The sequence below is a fragment of the Pseudorca crassidens genome, chromosome 16, assembly GCF_039906515.1.
Source record: "Pseudorca crassidens isolate mPseCra1 chromosome 16, mPseCra1.hap1, whole genome shotgun sequence".
Classification (NCBI taxonomy): Eukaryota; Metazoa; Chordata; class Mammalia; order Artiodactyla; family Delphinidae; genus Pseudorca; species Pseudorca crassidens.
Genome location: NC_090311.1, coordinates 38,007,391 through 38,030,688, shown reverse-complemented (window position 1 = coordinate 38,030,688; position 23,298 = coordinate 38,007,391). Strand labels below are relative to the sequence as shown.

The 23,298-nt window shown below is 36.6% G+C and overlaps 1 long non-coding RNA gene across 6 annotated transcripts; it reads left to right on the top strand.

Annotated features, from left to right (window-relative positions):
- Positions 1–10: 10 nt before the first annotated feature.
- LOC137209036 (uncharacterized) lies at positions 11–23,062 on the top strand. Of its 6 annotated transcripts, none has more exons than XR_010935870.1 (5): positions 11–150; positions 525–660; positions 3,961–4,055; positions 4,613–4,708; positions 6,279–9,103. It is a non-coding gene; the product is annotated as an uncharacterized lncRNA (long non-coding RNA). The 6 variants fall into 6 exon arrangements; XR_010935871.1 differs by lacking the exon at positions 6,279–9,103 and adding an exon at positions 5,511–5,654; XR_010935872.1 differs by lacking the exons at positions 4,613–4,708; positions 6,279–9,103 and adding an exon at positions 21,193–23,062.
- The last annotated feature ends 236 nt before the right edge of the window (positions 23,063–23,298 follow it).

Below are 23,298 nucleotides of genomic sequence, written 5' to 3'. Positions count from 1 at the left end.
CTAACCTGCTATCTGCTGGGCGGAGCCTCTGCGTTTAGCTGAGTCTCGGAGATGGAATTGGGGCAGGCGCTTGTCACATAAAGTCCGTGCCCTGCTCGCGGGCTCCTGTCGCAACACTGACAAACCCGGGAGCCTTCGTGAGAGTGCAAAGTGTGTTCTGTGTTCCCCGCAGAGAAGTTCTTCCTTCCCTTCTGCTTGATCCTTACCTACGCCCTTCGCCCGCCGCTCCAACCCCGGCTGCAAACCCGCACGCTGCTGTTCTGTCGTTTAGCCAAATCTCTGACGCGCATGGCCAACCCCCCACCCCTCACCATCTGTCTTTCAGTTTTTAGGGTGAGCTCACCCTCCTCTCCCTTGTCTGCTCCGACGAACACCTGGGGCTGGCGCCTGAAAATCTTTCTGCGGAACGATTCTGCAGCCTACCCGGGCAGGCTTGATAGTAGGGACAAAAGAGGGCATCTGGTAACAGGTTTTGCACTTCGGTGACTTCCCTTTTTCTTTTACCCCTTTCTTTCCCTTTGCAGAATGAGAGATGAGGCACCAGAGGTCCCCAGGGCGCAAATCTGAAAGCCAGCGCCTCCTGAGCACAGGCTGCCAGGGGCGAGACGACATTAGACATTGCCCCCCAGATATAAGAAGCATCGCTTCCTTCAGACAGAGGTGGTGAGACTATGAAGTAATGGGACAGTTCCTCTTACTACGCTCCTCGGGAAGGCAGTTTGTGCCTCTCTGCTTTAGGCATCATCCTTTATGGCTAAAATTCTGCAGCCTGATTGTTGAATGTAGTGAATGCTACCCTTGTTACAAGCTTGTGGTAACTGTAGTGATGATAATAGCTACAGTTTACTGAATGTCTACTTGGTGTCAGGCAATATGCTTCTTCGGGCTTCACATCCATAACCTGAATTCCTCAAAAAACCCAATCCTCTAAAATAGCCATTATTTTCTCTTTATTTATTACTTATAGATGAGCAAATTTTAAAGCTTAGAGCGATAAACTTTTTTAAGTTCATGCACCTAAGAAGTGGCAAAATTTCATTGGGACCTAGATCTGATTCAAATCCTACACTTTACATTCTCTCTTTGAAATAGTAAACTGATAGCAGTTAAATTTTTAAATCTAGGTGAAAGAGGTAAGACCATGAAATGACAAAATCTTAAGGCTTTAAAGGATAAGGATGGGATGACAGGAATTCATGAATGTTTAAAAACTGTGATTGGGTTTATTGACAAGAATCAGAATGGAATCTAATACGGTAAGTGGTTCTTGTTTTGCATGCATGCCTTTTTGTCTATTTTTGTGTGTCTACAACCATAACATAAATTCTAAAAAAACTGATATGAAGCTAGGTTTGGGAGTGCTAGTCTGAGTTTTCATCTCAGAATGATTATGAGACCAGGATAATATTTAGAAGTAAACACAAGCCATGTGTTCAGCAGTCTTAGAAGAGACTCTCCACTGGGTCCCAGTGATTATCCTCAATCTTGAGTCATTGCTTGGGATGCTCGTGGGACTACGCCTTGACAGAGCTAAAAGGTAGAGGTTATTGAAGGAAAGAACTTTAGGTTTTGTGGCTCGTGAGGATAATCATACCCTGGTAAGGAAAATGAGCTGAGAAACTCAAGATGGTAATGGATTTCCATCATCCACTGAGTGAAACTGGGTCAACTAAGAGCCTCACCTGCTTTTCTCTAAGGGCCAGGATAACCAACCTACCCAGTTTGTCTGACATTAAGGGGATTTCTAGGACATAGGACTTCAAATGCTAATACAGGGAATGTCTCAGGCAAGCCATGAGTAGTTAGTCACCCTACTAGGGACATCCTAAATGAACTCTAGAATCAGGTGGAGCTCTCAGTATGGTTGCATCTAGACTCAATTCATCTGCTTAATATCTGCGGTATGATTGCACAGGAAAGGAAATTGTGGATAAAGTAATCAAGACTGACCATAAAGAGTCTACATGCCCCCAAATAAATATTGCTGCTCATTCCTTTTCCAGTGGTTTGGCTATAAACTGAGTACCTACATCTATACTTTTTGGACCTAATTTTCATTTAGCAAATCCGTAGGAAGCCTCCTATGTCTGGGCCCTAAGACATCAAATGACTGCCTTCCCATATACCATGCACATTCATTTCCAGCAATCACTAAATCAGCTAGATTCTTCCAGAATAGAGCTGAGTGAACATATGCTTTTCATCCCAGGATAGCTTTATATAATCCCTGGCAGCACAAAACACCATATTTGGCCCACAGTAGGGGCTCAATAAATAATTCATTATGTGTAATATTAATCAGGAAATTATTACAACAGATTTTTTGGTAGACCTTCTGAGCCTTCCCTCCGTGATGTCAGAATCAAGATAATAGTTATATTTACTGTAGAAAGTTTTTGTTTGTTTTTAAACTAATGCCTCTTAAGGCAGTTAATGGCAGTTCTCTCCTCAGCGAAGTGAATTTTCCTTTGTTTTTGTTAGTTGGGTGGAGGTGTGATAAGTTTGCTCTGTAGCCAAGGTCAATTATTGCACTGGACCCTTGAAGGGGAAAGGATGCCTTAGATTAGGAGCTGTAGAATTTCACTGTGAGTCTATTCACTTGGACAAGTTGGCAAAATGCAGGTTCCCAGGTCCCGGCATTAAAGGCTCCCATTTAACTGCTCTAGGTTTTGGCCCAGGTATTTGCATTTTGAATAAGCATCTGAGATGATTTGGATATAGGTAGTTTGGGACCACACTTTGACAAACTCTGCCCTAGTCAGTGATAATTTTAGATGTATTTTTGCAAAAATCTTTTCTGCCCCAGCCCCAAAAGCCTATCTGGTTAGCTGAACCATTAAGCCAGCTGGGATACATCAAGAAATCAAGGCAAGGAAGCCTCATGACAAGATTCAGAATAAAATGTCTTTGGAAGGAAAAACAAATCTGAAATCTTTGGATAAATAAACATGGTAAACCTGACCCTTTTCATTGCGCATGAGAATGATTCACTTGACAGTGATTTAGAAAGAGCAGAACTTCAACAAATAGATAGAATTATATAGCAGTAATTTCGCCAGTATAAGAGTCACTTGGTAACCTTGGTTCTTTTAAAAATATTTCATTGGAAAAAAATAATCGTATTATTTTGATAAGTTAAATAATAGAATGGGTGGGGAAAGAAAAGCAAGAACATGAAGCTGTATCTAAAGCCATGAAAGCACTGAGAAAGGCTAAGATCAGGTGCCTGAAGCTCCAGCAGAAAGAGTAAGATGGAATCAAGGCAAAAATAATGGAAAATTAAAATTTCAACAGATTGGAAGGAGTGGAAAGATGAATTGATAGCTTCATTCTATAAAAAGCACAAAAGCTAAAAAGACTCAACAGAAAAGTTCAAAGAACATATTGTTGTAAATCTACTTTTCATGCTTTTATGTTTTTAAACTTTGTACATAATTTAAAATGAGTATATATAGAAATTAGTGTATATGTAATTTTCTCATATTATCAGGGTAGCACTAATCCACAAACAGTCTTACATTGCTTCATAATCCTTTTTCTCAAGCACTACTGCCAGTTGTACATTTTTTACAGTTTATGCTACCAAGAAACATTTTCTAGAACTTAGATATTTCTTTTACATCTGCAATATTTTGTTGTTTAGCTTTAATACAGTACTGAAAATAGACTGTTCAGGTGATACTATCTGTGGAAAGTCAGGATGGATCAAACCAGGGAATTGCTTGGGAAGATGTCTAACCTTACTGTAACCTTACATTAGCAAGAGCTTTAAGGCATAAATGAAAGAGTAAGCTCCCTAGGGTTTGTTTGGGCCCTTCCTAAATGCCCTTCCATATGATTTTTTTTTTTTTAATGGGAGAGGAGTTGGGAGAGATTGGGTAAGAATAACAAAGATATGAATTCATCAGTCAAAATAGAAGAAACAGTAGTTGAAACATTAATTCTCAATTCCTGTAACAGCAGATTGATAGATGAAGCATAAAACAAGACCAGATGCTGTGGTTTCCAGGATGCACTTGGCTTCCCATCCTTTATGACCTGGAGCATTTTTTGCCGTAAGTAGGTCATTTGCTTGCTCTCATTTACCTGATTCTAGGAAAATGCCCTTGAAAGTATTTGGAAAATAATACTTTTTGTTAAGCTTGTGCTTAACATTTTAAAAGTTAAGATTGCATGAAACTTCCCCCACCCCCTTTTCTCTATTAGCCAGAATAACTTGTAACCTTGTAGCATAAGTGAAACTAAAATGGACAAGAAGAATTCAAGATGTTTTATTTTCTAAGGACTAAAATTTGTGTCCATAGCACTGGCATAGTACTCATCTCACAGAATTATAATTGGGATTTAAGTTTCTGTATTCTCCTATAAGATGTGCAGTTCTTGAAAAAAGAGGATGCCTAGGACATAGGAGGGGCTTAACAAATGTTTTAATTAACTGATTCCCCCCCACCAATCTGACATATTGAATGAAGCTTTTCAGGCACCATTCTAATAGATTTACGGTGACCAGGGAGGGAAAAAGAGGAAAGAAAGGCAAATGGTCCAAAGATAAGGACATGTGCAATTAAACCATTTTACTGACCATAATTATATTATTGTCCTGTCATGACAGGTCTGTTCCTGATGTGTCCACCAGAGACCAGTCCCATTAGGTATCCATAAGGTTTAAGAACATGGACATTGCAACCCAACAGACTTGGGTTTAGATGTAAGATCTGTTATTTACTAGCTTTGTGACTTTGGGCAAGTTATTAAGCTCTATAAGCCTCAAGTTCCTCACCTTTAATACAGGGACAAAAGCAGTACTCACACCATGGAGTTGCACTGAGAATTAAATGAGACAGTGCATGGCAAGTGCTGAGCTCTATGCCTGGCACTTAGCAAGTGCTCAATAAACATGCCATTGTAATACCTCAGATGTTATTTTCATTATACTATGAAGTGATATTCTGTCATTTCCAGAAGCCCTGTATGGACAAAGATTCCTTCATATCTCCTTAGTGTTTGCATGAGGACTTCATCTCTCAAGTTGTCAACTGTGGCATCTTGTCTGGGAATGTTTATCTTCTCTGACTTGTGAAGAGGCTATGCCTCTGTCTCTTTGAACTCTTAGTTCTCTCATTCTCAGTTTTAATACACTCCTCTGAGTGAGTCTTACTGATTAGTAGTCTATAAACCATTAATGATAGTTATATAAAACCAGTAAGGTTCCATCCTTGTGACCCCCCCCCCAGACAAATAAGTTTAAAATATTGGTCAATCCATGAAAATGACTATCTGGATATTTCTCAGTTCACTGAAGACCATCATTAATATTGGCTGTCGTTCCCATTCTGTCTAATGACAGCCATTTATTGAGCTTACAGTTCTTGCTCTCATGGAGTTCTGAAGACTCAAATATCTTGTGAAAATGCAAGTCTTCATAGAACTATTGATTTTTTTTAAGGTAGAGGTTTAACCTACCTTTCATCTCCATTCATTATTTGTTTTGGGAAAACTTCCTTATGTAGATTGCCGAGTGACTTTTGCACAGAAGAAAGAAATTAGTTCAACGGATGAAAGTGAGATGCTGAACCAGATTTGAGATTTTAGAGGTCAATCCTTTGCATGTCTTATCATTTCTTTGCAAAATACAACCTTTTTGTAACACTTGAGGACTATCATAACATCAGAGCTGCTATTCTTCATACAATATTTAATTCCTTTGAACATAACATGTTTTTTAAAAAATATTTACTATGTGCAACTCGTGGAAATGCTCCTAAAATTGAGGGAGTTCTACTGAGCAAAAGAAATGGAATATCCTGTATAGAGACTGAGTGCATGGCTTCCAAAGGCAAAGGCAAGGGCAAAACTTGCTAATTTTAGATGTTTAGGGATGAAATGTCTACTAGACCTTGTTTCATCTTAGAGAGACCCAACAGTAGCGTACTAGCAAGCTACTGTTAAATTTGCCCTCCCCACCTGTTTATTGCCAGTGTTTCTGGAAACAGAAAAACAAAACAAAGGGGTAAGGAAAAAAAAAAGCAAAGTCTGCATGTAACTTGAGTTAGAGAAGTGCAGGAAACAAATCAAGTATACTAAGTTAGCAGTGCTCAAAGTCCCATTCAACTTCAGAATAGTATACCTGGTAGAGTTCCACAAACCTTTCTCCTTTCTAGCCTGCTGCTTATTAAGTTTAAATGCCAGAACCATTCTGAGAGCTCTGAATGCCCATATGAGGCCTAGAGCCAGAGACATGCCTCACACCCATTTCTTTATATTTTCTGAATTCCCAGGTAAACGAGAGATCAGAAAAAGGGACAGTCAAGGAAAGGAGACAAAGAGGTCGACTCCCCAACAGTGTTTTCTTCCCCTTTGGTGTTTTGCAAAAAGCTGAAGAGATGCTATAATGATTCTTTAACCAACTGAAAGCAGCGTTAGAATTCTGTCTAGATATTCTTGAACCTCTGACTGGGCAGTGTTCCACCTTCCACACTCCAGTCCATCCATCATTCAATACTACTTATGCTAGATAAACTGGCTTGCCATAGTTTATTATCATGTTGTCCTCACAGACTAGTATTCAAGGAGCCTCCCCTGACCACTTCTTGGAACTCTTGGAAGTAAACAGAGAAACAGTTTAAATGAATGGTAAAAACCCATGAAGGGCTTCCCTGGTGGCGCAGTGGTTGAGAGTCTGCCTGCCGATGCAGAGGACACGGGTTCGTGCCCCGGTCTGGGAGGATCCCACGTGCCGCGGAGCAGCTGGGCCCGTGAGCCATGGCCGCTGAGCCTGCGCGTCCGGAGCCTGTGCTCCGCAACGGGAGAGGCCACAGCAGTGAGAGGCCCGCATACCGCAAAAAACAAAACAAAAAACAAACAAACATGAAATACAGTGATTGTTTTTTTTTGGGGGGGGGAGTAAATAATTATATGTCTTCAGTTGAGAGAATCATAAGGATTTCTAGCACATGAATACACATTCACAGCCCCCAAACAGAAGACAACTAAAAAATCTCTGCAGAGGGACAGCATTTCCCCCTCATTCCATAGGAGGGTGGGGATCTGTGACACTCCATTTTAATGATCATCCCCAAATTCTGTTTCTGTGCCCAACACAGTAAAGCATTTCCAAGTACAGAGTGTCAGACAGGTGAACAACAAACAGCCTCTGTCAAAATAGTTTGAAGCTTGCAAGATGTAGATTATTGAATACAGTACTTGAAAAATGCTAAATTATGACAGTCCTCAATGACAGCTCTGCGACCTGTCTCATGTTAGGTAGCCTTTCTGGGTTTCTGCCTCTGAAATTGAAATAGTTCTACCAACTTCATAATTCCGTGATTCTGTGATTCGTTCATTCTGACCTGTATGTGGGAGAACTTTTGTTTAAATTTTCTCCCCTTTAGAATCCAACAAATGAATGCTAAATTTGAACTCTAAGTTTCAGAGTATACTTTAACATATTAAGAAATTATAACAATTTCTAACAAGACTTGTGTACTATACTACCTTGTCAGCTACCATTTTGCCTGTCATAGTTTTGTCACAATGTGGTTTTGTATTTGTATGCTTAAATTTTACAATCTGTGATCTCTATGTATGTATGTATGGTTGAGTTTAGTTCCTTGAAACCAAAGCATTAAATATCAGTAAGGGCTATATCAAGAACTTTAAAAAAAGAAGTGTGGTTAATATAAATTCCATCTTCCGCAGAAGAGCATGACTTTAAGAATATGAACTCGTGAACACCTAGGGAAAAGATTCTTTTCTGCTTTGTAACTAACTTCATTGTTTTATTCTCTTGAGAATTCCTTATCGAACTTGCCAATGAGGGTTTTATCTAACATGGCACTTTTCTGGAATGTAACCATCACTACCCCCAGTTAGTGAGAGATTACTATAACAAATAGTGAAAACACTCACATAGATTCTCATGAATCATGTTTTAATTGAGAGCTAGCCAAAGAGGAAGGGTGGAGAGGTAAGGACATAGATTTATCTCTGCTTGTGTGTTCATTTGTACTTTTATTAAGAGAAAAAACATTTTCCTCTTTTTTAAATAAAATCTCATCCTCTAGGAAGTAAATTCAGGAGTAAGACGCTCCACACCTGTTTTGCATAGTCCAATTGATTGTTAATTTCATTGTCTTTTGACATACTGGGAGGTATGTTAATTTGGAACACATCTCTCTCATAGAAGTAACAAACCAACATTAACACAGGTAAGATGCATCTTTTTCCTTGATAAAGACCTCCAGTGTTATAGAAATAGGGAAGGTCTAGATATATATATCTAGAAAGATATAATTTCAAGGAATCATGCTCTCTCAGGATTGAAAGGAATATTAAAGTCAGTGAATGTTCAACCAAAGGCAGTGTGGAACTGTAGAATGTGTGCTATGGAATTAGAGGACCTGGATCAAATCACAGCTTTGCAACTTAGTAGCTGTGTGTTTGGGGTAATTTATTTAACCTCTCTGAGCCTTGGTTTTCTCACCTATAAAATGGGGATAGTGACTACATTATGGAGTTGGTGAAAGGATTGAAGATAATGTATGTAAAGGACCTGGGACAGACATAATAAGCATTTAGTAAATGATTGTGGCTGTTGTGATCATCAGTGTCCCACCAACTGGTCATTAAGCTTACTTGAACATTCCCAGTGACATGGAATTCACCAACTGTTCAGGTAGCCCATCTCATGTTTGGAGAACTCTTCAGTGTTAGTTCTTCCTTTTACTGAGCCTAAATCTTTTCCCCTAGAACTTTTTCTATGGTTCTGATTCTTGCCATTGGGGCTGCACAGATTAAGTGTGTGAATCAATTAAGCATGTAATCTAGAACAGTATATATGCTTTAAGAGTGGTGTGACCAGTGTGGATACTAGAGATTTATCAACACAGTTTAGGATCAAACTAGCTTCCTTTTCCTGAAACCCACCCTTTTAATACCTATTGAATTTGCTGTTAATTAAAGCCTGTTTGTCTTTTGTACTAGAGCTGTAGTCAAAGCTTGAGTCCTGCATACTGTACCTGTCACAGTTTTGAGGGAGAGACTTAAGTGCAGAACCTTACAATTAAATCTTTTTCATATTAATTAATAAACTGGTAAAATTCCACTCGAGTCATACAAATATAATTTGAGTATTAAATCATATATAACGTGGCATACCTGTAAGGTCATATAGTTATAAATGGACAAGAACGTAGTGCACTTTATTTAACAAACACCGATACGGTATTTAATATGTGCCAAGCACTGTTCTAAGTGCTTTTCATATATTAACTCATTTAATTCTCAGTCATAATAACCCTATGTGGTTAGTATTATTATCTTCAGATAAGGAAACTGAGGCACAGAGAGATTAAGTAATTTACCCAGGGCAAATAGCTAGTAAGTAGCAGAGTTAGAATTTGAACCAGCACGTTTAGTTCGAGAGCCTGTGTTCATACTCATGCCCTGTTCCCAAATTTGTTAAAACTTAGAAAAATTGTTACATGGATTGTTAGGGCTCCTTAAAAGCAAGAAAAACATGACAAATTAACACTGCTGGATTTACAACCTACTTTATAAAAGCATTATTAGAGGATATCTTTTGAGTGCTATGGATTTTATTTATGAGAATGTAAAATGTTGACTAGAAGCAATATCTAGCTCCATTCTAAGCAGGACTAGGCTTCTGATGGTTCATTTTATATTTCAACTATATAATTGAGAAGGAATTGATGAATGCCTCTGAGTTTTTTTCTTCTCATATGTACTTTTTCTGATAAAAATTGTTTTCAAATGTTAAGACAGCAGTACGTCATATTACAGTTTTATTTTTAAATTAACATATAGTAAAGTTGATTGTGTGTGCGTACCTGCATGTGTGTATACACATGTGTACATGTACACATGTGTACATGTGCATGTGTGTACAGTTCTATGAATTTAATACGATAGATTCATATAACCACAGTCAAGATATATAACAGTTCCATTATCCTAAGAAACTCCCTTGTATTACCCCTTTGTACGTACCTCCTCAACCCTTGGCAACCATGGATCTAATCTCCATCACTGTAGTTTTATCTTTATGAGAATGTCATATATAAATTAAATCCTACAGTATATAACTTTCTGAGACTGGCTTCTCTTACTTAACATGCCTTTGAGATTCATCTGAGATTTGCATATGCCAGTAGTTCATTCATTTTCATTGCTGAGTAGTATTCCATTGTAGAGATGTACCACAGTTTGTCCATTCATTTGTTGAAGGACGTTTCAGTTGTTTCCAGTTTTTGGTAATTGTGAATAGAGCTGCTCTAAACATTTGTGTGTAGGTTTTTGTGTGAACAGAAGTTTTCATTTCCTTAAAGTAAATACCCAGGAGTAGGATTGCTAGGTCATATGATAAGAGTATTTTCAACTTTTTGAGAGACTGCCAAATGGTTTTCCCCAATGGCTATACCATTTTGCATTTCCATGAGAATGTATGAGCATTCGATTTGTTTTGTATCCTCACCAGAACTTGTTATTATCAGTATTTTTTATTTTAGGTATTGTAATAGGTATCTCATTATTTTAATTGACATTTCCCTAATGATCAACAATATTAATATCTTTTTTAACAGCTTATTTGCCATCTATTTATCCACTTCAGTGAAATGTTTGTTCGAGTCTTTTGCTCATTTTTAAATTGGGTTGTTTGTTTTCTTACTGTTAAGTTTTGAGAATTCTTCAAATATATATTTGAAGTTCGAGAGCCTCAAGAGATCCATAGCACTCAAAAGATATCCTCTAATAATGCTTTTATAAAGTAGGTTGTAAATCCAGCAGTGTTAATTTGTCATGTTTTTCTTGCTTTTAAGGAGCGCTAACAATCCATGTGACAATTTTTCTAAATTTTAACAAATTTGGGAACAGGGCATGAGTATCAACACAGGCTCTTCAAATATATATATTCTAGATATAAGGCCTTTGTCAGTATGTGATTTGCAAATATTTTCTTCTGGTGTGTAACTTATCTTTTTATTCTTTTACAGTGTCTTTTATAAAGTTTTAAATGTTAAGTCCAGCTTATCATTTTTTCTTTTATGGATCATGTTTTTGGTATCATGTGTAAGAACTCTTTGCTTAACCCCAGGTTATGAAGATTTTCTCTACAGGTTTCTTCGAAAAGTTTTATATTTTACATTTAGATCTATGATACATTTTGAGTTAATTTTTGTACAAAATGTGAGATTAAGGTTGAGGTTCAGTTTTAAGTATATGAATGTCCAATTGGTCCAATATCATTTATTGAAAAGACAATCTTTTGGGCCTTTGTCAAAAATCAGTTGGCTATATCTGCATGGATATGAGCATGGATCTGTTTCTGGGCTGTCTATTCCACTGATCTAAGTGACTATCCCTTCACCAGTATCACACTTAGTTAATGTAGCTTTATAGTACAACTTAAAAATCTGGTAATATGATTTCTCCAACTTTATTCTTTTTCTTCAAACTTATTTAGGTTTTTATATTGCCTTTGAATTTCTATATGAATTTTAGAATCAGCTTGCCTATATCTTGAAAAATTCTGCTGGGATAGTTCATGAAATTGAGTTAAATCTGTACACAAATTGGGGAGTTGAGTCTTCCTGTCCCTAAACATGCTATGTCTTTCCATTTATTTAGGTCTTTGATTTCTTTCATTTATGTTTTCTAGTTTTCAGCATATAGATACTGTTCTGTCAATGTTTTGTTAAATTTATTCTTAGATATTTCAATATTTTTGGAGCTATTGTAAATGGTATTGTTTTTAAAATATCTGTTTCAATTGTTCACTGCTGGTATACAGGTATATAATTACTATTGTGTTTTTAACTTATATCCTGTGACTGTACTTAACTTAGTTCTAGGAGTTTTTTGGGTTTTGTTGATTTTTGGTCACTTCTTTTGGTTTCAATCATGTCATCTGCAAATAAGAACATTTTAATTTCTTCCTTTTCAATCTGTATGCCTTTATCTCTTATTCTTGCCTTATTATACTGGTTAAGAATTCTAGTATAATGTCAAATAACAGCAGTGAGAAAGAACATCCTTGCCTTGTTCCTGATCTTAGGGGGAAAGCATTCAGTATTTTACCACTAAGTGTGACATTAGATGTTGGCTTTTTGTACATAAGATGAAGAAGTTCCCTTCTATCTCAGTAAGCTGAGAATTTTAAAAATCTTGAATGGATGTTGAATTTTTTCCAGTGCTATTTCTGTATCAGTTGATATGATTATGTACATAGTTTTTCTTCTTTAGTCTACTAATATAGTGGATTACACTGACTGAGTTTTCAAATATTGAAGCAGCCTTGCCTTTTCAGGATAAGTGCTACTTGTTTGTAGTATATAATTTAAAAAACTACTTCTGGACTCAGTGTGCTCAGTGTGTTTGACTTTCATATTAATGTTTATGAGAGATATTAATCTATAGTTTTTTCCCCTGTACTGTCTTTTATACAGTATTTGGTATCAGAGTAATGCTGGTTTTATAAAAATGAGTTGGGAAGTGTTTCCTCCTCTTCTATTTTCTGGAAGAGCTTGTGTAGTATCATTTCATCTTTAAATGTTTAATAGAATTCTACCTTTAGGCCAGGAAAATTTTTTTGAAAGCCTTTTAACTATGAATTCAATTTCTCTGTAGTTACAGGATTCTTCACGTTATCTATTTTCTCTTTGATGAGTTTTCGTAGTTTGTTGTCAAGGAATTAGTCTATTTCACCTTGGTTGTCATATTTATGCATGTATTCCCTTATCCTTGTAATGTCTCTAGGGTCTGTGGTGATATCTTTTTTCATTCCTGATATTGATAGTTTGTGTCTTTTGTTTATGAATTTCATTGAGTTTTATGGATTTCATTGATCTCAAAGAATCAGTTTTTTATTTTATGGATTTTTCTCTATTTTGTTTTCAATTTCATTCATTTCTGCTCTTAGCTTTATTTCCTTCCTTCTGCTTTATTTGCTTTTTTAAAAAAGATCAGTGATTTGAGACCTTTTTTCTTTTTTTATATAAGCAATTAATGCTGTAAATTTCCCTCTTTGGTTTAGCTGACTCCCACAATTTTTGCTATGTTGTACTTTCATTTCTATTTAATTAAAAATATTTTTACATTTCCCTTTTGACTTCCTCTTTGACCCACAGATTATTTAGAAGTGTGTTGTTTACAAATGTTTGGAGATTTTCTTTATTTTCCATTACTGAAATCTAATATAACCCTATTATGATTAGAGAGCATACTGTGTATGATTTCAATTCTTTCACATTTTTTTAGGCTGGTATTATGATCCAGATATTGTCTGTCTTGGTGAATGTTCCATGTTCATTTAAAATAATATGTATTTTGCCTAGTGTTGAGTGGACTAATCAATAAATATCTGTTGGGCTCACTTGGGTTGGTGGTATTTTTCATTTCTTCTATATCCTTGCTGATTTTCTGTTTACAAGTTCTATCTATTGCTGAGAGAGGAGTGTTGAAGTTTCCAAATACAATTGTGGATTTGTCTGTTTCTCCTTTCAGTTCTATCAGTTTTTCATTCATGTGTTTTTTTTTAAAATAATTTTTCTTGGAGTATAGTTGATTTACAATGTTGTGTTAGCTTCTGCTGTACAGCATAGTGAATCTGTTATACATATACATATATCCACTCTATTTTTAGATTCTTTTCCCATATAGGCCATTACAGAGTATTGAATAGAGTTCCCTGTGCTATATAATTCATGCATTTTGTGATGTCCTTATTAAGCTCTGGTAATTTTCTCTGCTCTGAAATCTACTTTGTCTGATATTAATATAGCTTCTCCCACTTGGTTTTGATTATTCACATGTCATATATTCTTTCACCCCTTTATTTTTAACATACCTATATCAATATATTTTAATTGTTTTTTGTAGACAATACATAGCTGGGTCATGTTCTTTGTATCCATTCTACCAATCTGTATGTTTAACTGGTATATTTAGACCATTTCCATTTAATGTAATTATTGATATATTTGGATATAGATCAGCCATTTTATTTGTTTTCTCTTGGTTTCCTTTTTTTTCTTTCATTTCTCTGTTTTCCCTTTCCAGCCTTATTTTGAGGTAGTTGAACATTTTTTAGTACAGTTGACCCTTAAACAACGTGAAGGTTAGGGGTGCTGCCCCTTCATGCAGTTGAAAATCTTCATGTAACTTATAGCCGACCCTCTGTATACACAGTTCCTCCATATCTGCAGTTCCGCATCTGCAGATTATGTAATATTATAGTATTTACTGTTGTAAAAAATCTGCGTATAAGTGAACCCATGCAGTTCAAACTCCTGTTGTTCAAGGGTCAACTGTATTCAATTTTATCTATTGTGTTTTTGACTATATGTCTTTTTTTTTTTTTTTTTTCCTGTACGCGGGCCTCTCACTGCTATGGCCTCTCCCGTTGCGGAGCACAGGCTCTGGACGCGCAGGCTCAGCGGCCATGGCTCATGGGCCCAGCCGCTCCGCGGCATGCGGGATCCTCCTGGACGGGGACACGAACCCGCGTCCCCTGCATGAGCAGGTGGACTCTCAACCACTGTGCCACCAGGGACACCCGACTATATGTCTTTGTAAAAGAAATGTTAATGATTGTTCTTGGGATTAAAATATAAATATTTAATTATCCACAGTTTGCTTAGAATCAATATATTTTACCACTTCAAGTGGATGTAGAAATCTTTGAATCGTTTATATCCCTTTACACTCTCTTCCTTATGTTGTAGTTGTGTATTGCATTTGCAAACATTGAAAATATACACTGGAAATCGAGAATAGTCTATTATATTTACCTACAGATTTACCATTTCTATTCCTGATGTTCCAAGTTTCCTTCTGCTATACTTTCCCTTCTGTCTAAAGATATTCCTTTAGTAATTCTTTAGAGCAAGTCTGCTGGCAATGAATTCTCTTTGTTTTCCTTCTCTGAGAATGTGTTTATTTGAACTTCATTCATGAAGGAATTTTTGCTGGATTTAGAATTCTGGGTTGAGGAGGTTGTTGTTTTTATTCCCCTAGCACCTCAAGTTGTTCCACTTAATTCTACCCTCCATGGTTTCTGATAAGAAATTTGCAATCATTTGAATTGTTGTTCCCCTGTAAGTAATTCGTCATTTTTTTGTAGCTACTTTCAAGATTTTTTTTTTTTTGCCTTCAACTTTCAGCAGTTTGATTTTGATGTACTTGGGCATGGATTTCTTTGGGTTTATCCTGTCTAGGGTTCACTGAGCTTTCTTGAACCGGTAAGTTTATGTTTTTCGCCAAATTTGGGAACTTTTCAGTCATTTTTTTCAAATATTTTTTACTGCATTGTATTTTTTCTCCTCTTCTTCTGGACCTCCAATGACAAATATTAGATCTTTTGGTTTCATCCCACTAGTCTCTGAGGTGCTGTTCATTTTTTTCCCACCCCCTATTTTTTTCTCATTGTTCAGATTGAATAATTTCTGTTATCTTCAAATTCACTGACTGTTTCCCCTGTCATCTCCATTCTATGATTGAGTCTATCCAATGAGTTCTTTATTTTAGCTATTGTATTTTTCAGTCCTACAATTTCAGTTTAGTTCTTCATATCTTCTATTTCTTTGCATTCCTTTCTCTTGCTTCCTGGTATGCTTTTATAATAACTGCTTTAAAGCTTTTGTTAGCTAATTTCAGCATCTATGTCATCTCAGTGTTGGCCCCTGAATTGTCTTTTCCCATGTGAGTTTAGATTTTCCTTGTTATTTTGTATGCTGAATAATTTTTAATTATATCCCAGACATTTAAAATGTTATAAGACTCTGCATGTGCCACACTGTTCATTGCAGAATTATTTACAATAGCCAGGGCATAGAAGCAACTTAAGTGTCCATCAACAGATGAATGGATAAAGAAGATGTGGCACATATATACAATGGAATATTACTCAGCCATAAAAAGAAATGAAATTGAGTTATTTGTAGTGAGGCGGATGGACCTAGAGTCTGTCATACAGAGTGAAGTAAGTCAGAAAGAGAAAAACAAATACCGTATGCTAACACATATGTATGGTATGGAGTCTAAAAAAAATGAAGAAGGTTCTGAAGAACGTAGGGGCAGGACAGGAATAAAGATGCAGATATAGAGAATGGACTTGAGGACACAGGGAGGGGGAAGGGTAAGCTGGAACGAAGTGACAGAGTGGCATGGACATATATACACTGCCAAATGTAAAATAGATAGCTAGTAGGAAGCAGCCGCATAGCAAAGGGAGATCAGCTCTGTGCTTTGTGACCACCTAGAGGGGTGGGATAGGGAGGGAGGGAGGGAGACACAAGAGGGAGGGGATATGGGGATATATGTATACGTATAGCTGATTCACTTTGTTATACAGCAGAAACTAACACACCATTGTAAAGCAATTATACTCCAATAAAGATGTTAAAAAATAAATAAATAAAATAAATATGGGCAACATAAAAGCAAACTTTTTGGCCAAATAAGCTTTAAACAAAAATTCAACTTCTAGAAATTCTATTAAAAAAATAATATAAGACTCTGGCTTTTGTTTAAATCCTATGGAGAATATTGATATTTTTTGTTTTAGCAGGCAATGGAGCTGGTTGTATTCAGGCCACAAATTTCAACCAAACTCCTGTAGGTTCTAGTTTCAACGTCAATTTTGTTTTCAGAATATTTGCGGTACTGTTCAGATCTATCTACTATGTGTGCCGCGCTCAGTGATCAGTCTGGGACATGTGCAGTGGTATATCCTTCAAAGTCTTTGGTATGCTGTTTAGGATCAGATCCACCCTTGTGCAGCTTGAAGGTGAGCCTAGGTGTTTATAATCAACTTTGTTACTTTCCTGAGCTCCTCCGTCTCCATGATCTCTGGTACTTTCTGGTTTCCTAGACTTCCTCTTTTAGCCTTACAGCCAGAAAGCTAGTGCTTCAGTGATCCTGCGCTGCTGCATACTACTCGCTGGGACTGTGCCATGTCCAGGGCCAGTCAGTAGATGGACAGAAAAAAAAAGCAACCGGCATTCTGCCCATTCTCCTGAGACCACAGCTTCTCCTTAGAGGAAGGTTCCCCTCTCTCAGAGATTTTGGTGCCCATTGTAGTCATTGCCACTGCTGGGCTGGCAGGATTTCCTGGGGCCTGGGGCACTAGAGAACAGAGACAAGAACAAAAAATGGCAGATTTCTCCTAGTCTTTCTGAGCATTAGGAAATGCTTTTCCTGCTCTTTAAGCCAGAACTGGAGGGCTTCTCCCAAAACTAGAGTAGTAGCTCTAGAGAGCCAACTAAGTTTTTATTGTTTAGTTATAACACATCTCAAATATGTATTTTGATAATTTTGATATGCCTATGTTTTGGATTAGTATACTGCTTGATTATTTGGTCCCTGGTCTCCTTGACTAAATTTGCCTAATGTTTCACTATAAATAATCTCAAGGCTAAGTGACCTAGGTCCTGTTTGGGCCAATTTTTATGTCTTTGAGAAGCTTACTTCAAAGACATATGGTTAGAAGCCAAAAGTTCATTTCTTTCACTTACAGTGTGGGAAAGAATGAGAAATGAGAGTAGTGCTGAATAAATATATGTAATTGAGTAGAAGGAAGGTAAAGGAGTTTGCTTATCTTTTGCAGATAATAGTTTTAAATAAATTCATATAAGAAAATAAACAAAACACTAATAATTCTTACCCATCATAAAAGAAGGACAAGGCCTCATAATTGGAGTGGAACTAGGCTAGAACTAGGTTACTGTCTCAAGTGGGCTGAAGACTCTAGAATAGATCAGTGAGCTTTGGTACCTAAGGCAATTTCATGTTATGCTCTATTGCTCTCCACCAGATGGACTTCTTTCTTTTCTTTTTGTCCCCCACTGATCTTTTCCATCTTATCTGTTCCCTTGTCTTTCTCCTTTCTTCACAATTTTTTTTCCATCTGTGAACTTGGTTAATCAGTAGAGCAGGGTTTAAAGAAGAAGCTGATCCTTGAAGGGAGCACCTTTCCATTATCCACCTTCATCCATCCAGCTTTTCCTTGTACTCTTGTTCCATTCCCATTCCTCTTCTGCCCTTCCATGTTGTCCTCCCCAGGGCTGTGCTTTAGCTCTGCCACTGTTGGCCAGAAGACATAGCTTAACTCTGCTTGGGTCACTTGAAAATAAAAAGGTTATTACTTATTCTAGAATAAGAATACTGTAGTTTTCCCTTCTCACACTGGAGTTTTAATAAAGTACTACATTGTTCCAGAGTTGGTAAGGATAATTTGTGAAATCAAACTCAGTTGTGATTTGGCCACTTCCATCTTAGAGACATTCAGAGAGAAATGTTAGAAAATGATAATTTCATCAGAACTTGTTTGAAAGAGAAAAGTTAGCCTCCTGCATAAAAGTAGGAGTCCACATTCCCGGAAATTTTGGTTATTTATGCTGCAGCTGAGGAAAAGTTACATTACTATGTTTGCTTTATGATCAAAAAGGCCTCATAGACCTTTTTTTCCCCTTCAGGGCACAGACTATTAACTAAGTCTGACATTTGCTCTGTTGATGTTCCCTCTAGGAAACAAAAAATGGAAATGGAGATTAAAGTCTTTGCAGATAATACCCTACACCAAAGTATAGAAAGAAAGGTTTATATAACATGACATGGTAACAAAATATATGGATATTATTATCTGAGGATTATGTTATATTCAGTTGATAAGATATATTTGTATGTTTAAGTATATATTTGAAACAGTATGCAGTCTTTTAGTCATTGAGTTTATAAATACTTACTGTCTATCTGATATGTAAAAAAACTGTGCTAGGCATTGTGAGAAGTACAGAGGTTTACACCTTTGTACAAAGAATTATTTTTTAACCTCCAAGAAACTTAATGGGAAGTGGGACTAGCTACACTGAAGCAAAGACTGAGATGTAGTTAGGAGTTGGCAGGGTTTAAACTAGAGAGTCTAGAGGTACTGTACCTTCTGACAACTGTGAATGAGGCCGGTTCTTGGGAAGCCCGTTGCTAGTTTGCTCTTTGTATAGTTCAGCTGGAACTATCATCCTTCTAGTTTGTAGGAGACATTATTCAGGAAGCTATCTAGTCTATGGAGGAGGTGACATCTCCTGAACCTGGCCCTCACAGGGAATTTTGAATGGGTGGAAAAGGAGATTGTATGCATTCTTGCCTATGTCATAATATTGGACATGTGACTTAAAAAATCTGGCAGGTCACTGTGATTGGACTATTTCATTACCATACTTTGACTCAGAGGCAAGTGTGGCTTATTTAAACTCTTAACTGAAACATTGGTATGACGTAAGATTATAACAATAAAAGACATAAAATGACTGTTTATTGGGGACATCTTGAAGGACCAGGGGAATCCTTGTTTTCTTATCATCTCCCATCTTGCACTTGTTGATAGCTATTAGTCATTCATTCGGCATTTACTGAAAGTTTACCATATCTCAAATAATATGCAAGGTGTCAGAGGTGGCAATAAGAAGAATACAACTGAGTAAGATATAGTATCTGCACTCAATAAAACCAGCTAACAACGAGCACTTATATAGTGTTTACTATGTGCCAGACTTGTTCTAGGTAATATAATATATATATCCTCACCCAATCCTCGTAACAACCCTGTGAGGTAGGTACTATTATTATCCCCATTTTACAGACAAGGGATACAAGAGATTATGTAACTCGCCAAAGATCTCACAACTGTTAAGTGGCAGAGCAATATTTGAAAGCAGACAGTCTGGCTCCAGAAATGATGCTTCTAGCCTCTATGCTAAATAGCCTCTCAAGGAATTTATGATTTCAGTATACATAGTAAAGTACCTCACCTTTCAGGGTAAGGCAGTGGGGAATGGTGTATAAAGAAGCAAAAAGTGACTCAGATTAAGTGTTTCCTGTAAACTAACACCAAGGGTGTCTGACTCAAGAAATGCTTCAGTTTGTGCTCCAGAGAGAATGGAGTAACAAGAAAGTATTAAATGCAGCAAAATGTTGGATATATTTACCAGTGGATAGCCATCCAGTTTAATTTTATGTCCAAAACTACAATCCTGCATCTTCCTTTCATATATACAGTATAAGGATTAATGATTACAATCAATCTGATAACATTTCTTTTCTCCCTTTGTCTCTCTTTTGGTAGAGGTACTTGTATGAAGGCTGCTTCACTCTGGAGGTTTGGTTCTGTATAGGCATGTCTGGTGAACTGATGGAATGGGTCTGCTGAGATAGTACTTACAGAATACTGGAAACCTTAGGGAGAAAATTCCTGGGGGTGGAGAATTGCAGAAATGATAATAAAGCCTCAGTTATTTCAGGAGAGGAATGATTTCAATACTTGTGATACAGAAGCAGTATCAAATTATATAGAGTCAAATTATAAGAAAAACATGAGATGTATTTCTGTAGATCTGCCTGTAGACCATTTAGTAGTAATATGTAGTCAATAAATATTCATTATTATTTGTATCAAAGTGCTTACCCCAGGCTGTCCTTATAAAAACATATTTGCAGAGACCTAGGAGAGAAAATATAAATATGCCAGGGGGCTTCTTAAGACGTTACATGTGCCCTTTAATGACCCTATACATTTCTAAATGTTATCAACAAATGTTAGTTATAATAAAACATTGATAGTAATTATCATTATTACTCTTATTATGTCCTCATTTCATGTTATCACTAATTTTACCTTGGGGTTAGTGAGAAAATAGGATTTAATTTTTGAAATATTCAGATATTTTAGTAGATTTCTCTAAACAGAAAGAGAAGGATGAAGTTTATACATATAGACAAGGAACTTAATTGTCATTCCTGCGCTTTATGGATTTTGCTTTCCTACAGAAATGAACTCCTGAACTATGATTTTATCACCATAGAATTAATTTCTTGCTAAGAGGTGCTTTCTACTTATCTCACCTTTGGATATTTGCTAGATCACTAATATTCCCTCTATCCATCCTAAATAAATAAATAAATGAATAAATAAATAACTTACTTCCTCTTTCCAGGCAAGTAGAAATTTCAAAAAGATGATGAAGAAATTCTTTTCCTTCTAATTGGTTCTTTGGCCGTTTTAATCTCCCCTCCACTCCCACAAGGGGTAGTCATTAAAATGCCTCAGAAAACTGTGGAGCCTTCATGATAATAACTATGATATGATCATGTTACACACCCATTCAAAGTTCTCTGCTTCAGGACCAAGGTTTGGGTGATACCACATAGCCTGTGGACTTCCTGCTTCCTGGAATGGCTTCACTGTTGTGAGGATAGGAAATGAGAGAAAGATGAGCCTACTGTAATTCTGAGGGTCAGGTAAATCTTGAGATATTTCCATGTTGATAAATTGATCTAATTTCTTCCTTTTAACCTAGTGTATAATAATTCTATCATCTGAAAATATCACATTTTATTTATCCATATTGATGGATATTTATTTAGGTTCTTCCTAACTTTTTGCTATTTCAAATAATATTGCCATGAAAATCCCTACATGTTTTCTTATGCACACGTATGAAAGTTTTTCTAGAGTAAGGAATTTTTAAACTATTTTGCTAGCTTATCCCACAAACAATTTGGACAAACTTTTCTTCCTTACACATTTTAGAATTGGAATGAAACTTTTCATTATGAGTTTAAGTACTTACAAAGGAAATAATTTCCTTGTAGTGTAAACATTAACATTTAAAAGTAGAATTAATAAATGTATCTAATGGAATATAAATGCCATAGTGATTTGATATATTCATCATTATCCATCAAAACATTAACAACATGAACAGGTGCTCTCTTACAGTGGGAAATTTTACATCACTTCATTTTCTCTTTGCACTTGAATTTTCTTTCCACTCCTGCCACAGATTTTTATCTGAACGTAATATACATTATCTGTGAATATCTTTAATGATCACTCTATCATACTTCTCTGTAACAAATTTTATACATAAATTTAAATTAAATTATGTTAAATTTCTTTGGCCATAATACTTCTAAGTGTTAAATTATTCTTAATTATCATTAATTATTTTTAGTTCATAATTTATCAATGCTTTAAAATGTTGTAACTATTAAACATAAAAAAGAAATCAATAGGGCTTTAAAAAATTATATATCATAAGTGAATTTTACTTATTTCCAGAAAGAGACAGGTTCACACATCGGTTTATTTCTAGTGTTTGCCTTTATATTATGAACAATGAGGAATATTGTTTCCATAGATACGTGATTGGAAGGAATTATTTTAGTGATGTCACACATTTATCGGAAAGCTTTCCAAGTTGTATGCCACACATCACTTAGTGATCTTATCTTTAATAATTTTTCAGTGGACAATATAAATAGGTCTTCCTGCAATTTACTAGAAAACATGTATTGTTAAACAATCTAACTTTCAAAAGGGTTTGTTAGTCAGTAAAATCATTTAGCCTCTCAACACCAATATCATTATTTCAGAATGTCTCTTCAGGTCCTTGCAGGTTTTTACACTTTGGAGCAGTACACCATTTTAGCATTTAGGTAGAGGTATGCCTTTCTCTTTTAAAAAAGTGGGAGAAAGGGCCAGTGTGAAAAGGGAGGTGGGGCTAGGAACCACAAGGGCCACTTAACTACACTGGTTCTCAGGAAGATCAGATTTGGGAGGAAGTATATATTGAAGTTAAAGATCTGGAACTGATCGTCTTAAAACTATCTTGAGTGTCTCAGTTCCCTAGTTTGAAGACCACTACTCTGGGGATTATACCCAGAATTGAAATTACTACTGTTGGAGTCTCCTAAGCTATATGACTGTTTCACTGAACCCTCATCACTGAGGACATTGCTATGGCTCTCAAGGACTTGGGAGAAGTCCCTCCAAAGTTCCCTGTATGTGAGTCATAGGAATATTCTAATTTGGGGGAAATCCCATGGTCACTTTATTTAAATAACTGGTGACCGGGCTTCCCTGATGGCGTAGTGGTTGGGAGTCCGCCTGCCGCTGCAGGGGACAGGGTTCGTGACCCGGTCCAGGAAGATCCCACATGCCGCAGAGCGACTGGGACCGTGAGCCATGGTCGCTGAGCCTGCGCGTCCGGAGTCTGTGCTCCGCAGCGGGAGAGGCCACAACAGTGAGAGGCCCGCGTACCGGGAAAAAAAAAAAAAAAACTGGTGACCAATGTGTAGTAACCCACCAGGGCTCTATGAGACACTTAATTTCTTTCTATAATTTGCTTGTGACAACCTCTGGAAGTATTTATTTTTTAAGATTTTTTGATGTGGACCATTTTCAAAGTCTTTATTGGATTTGTTACAACATTGCTTCTGTTTTAT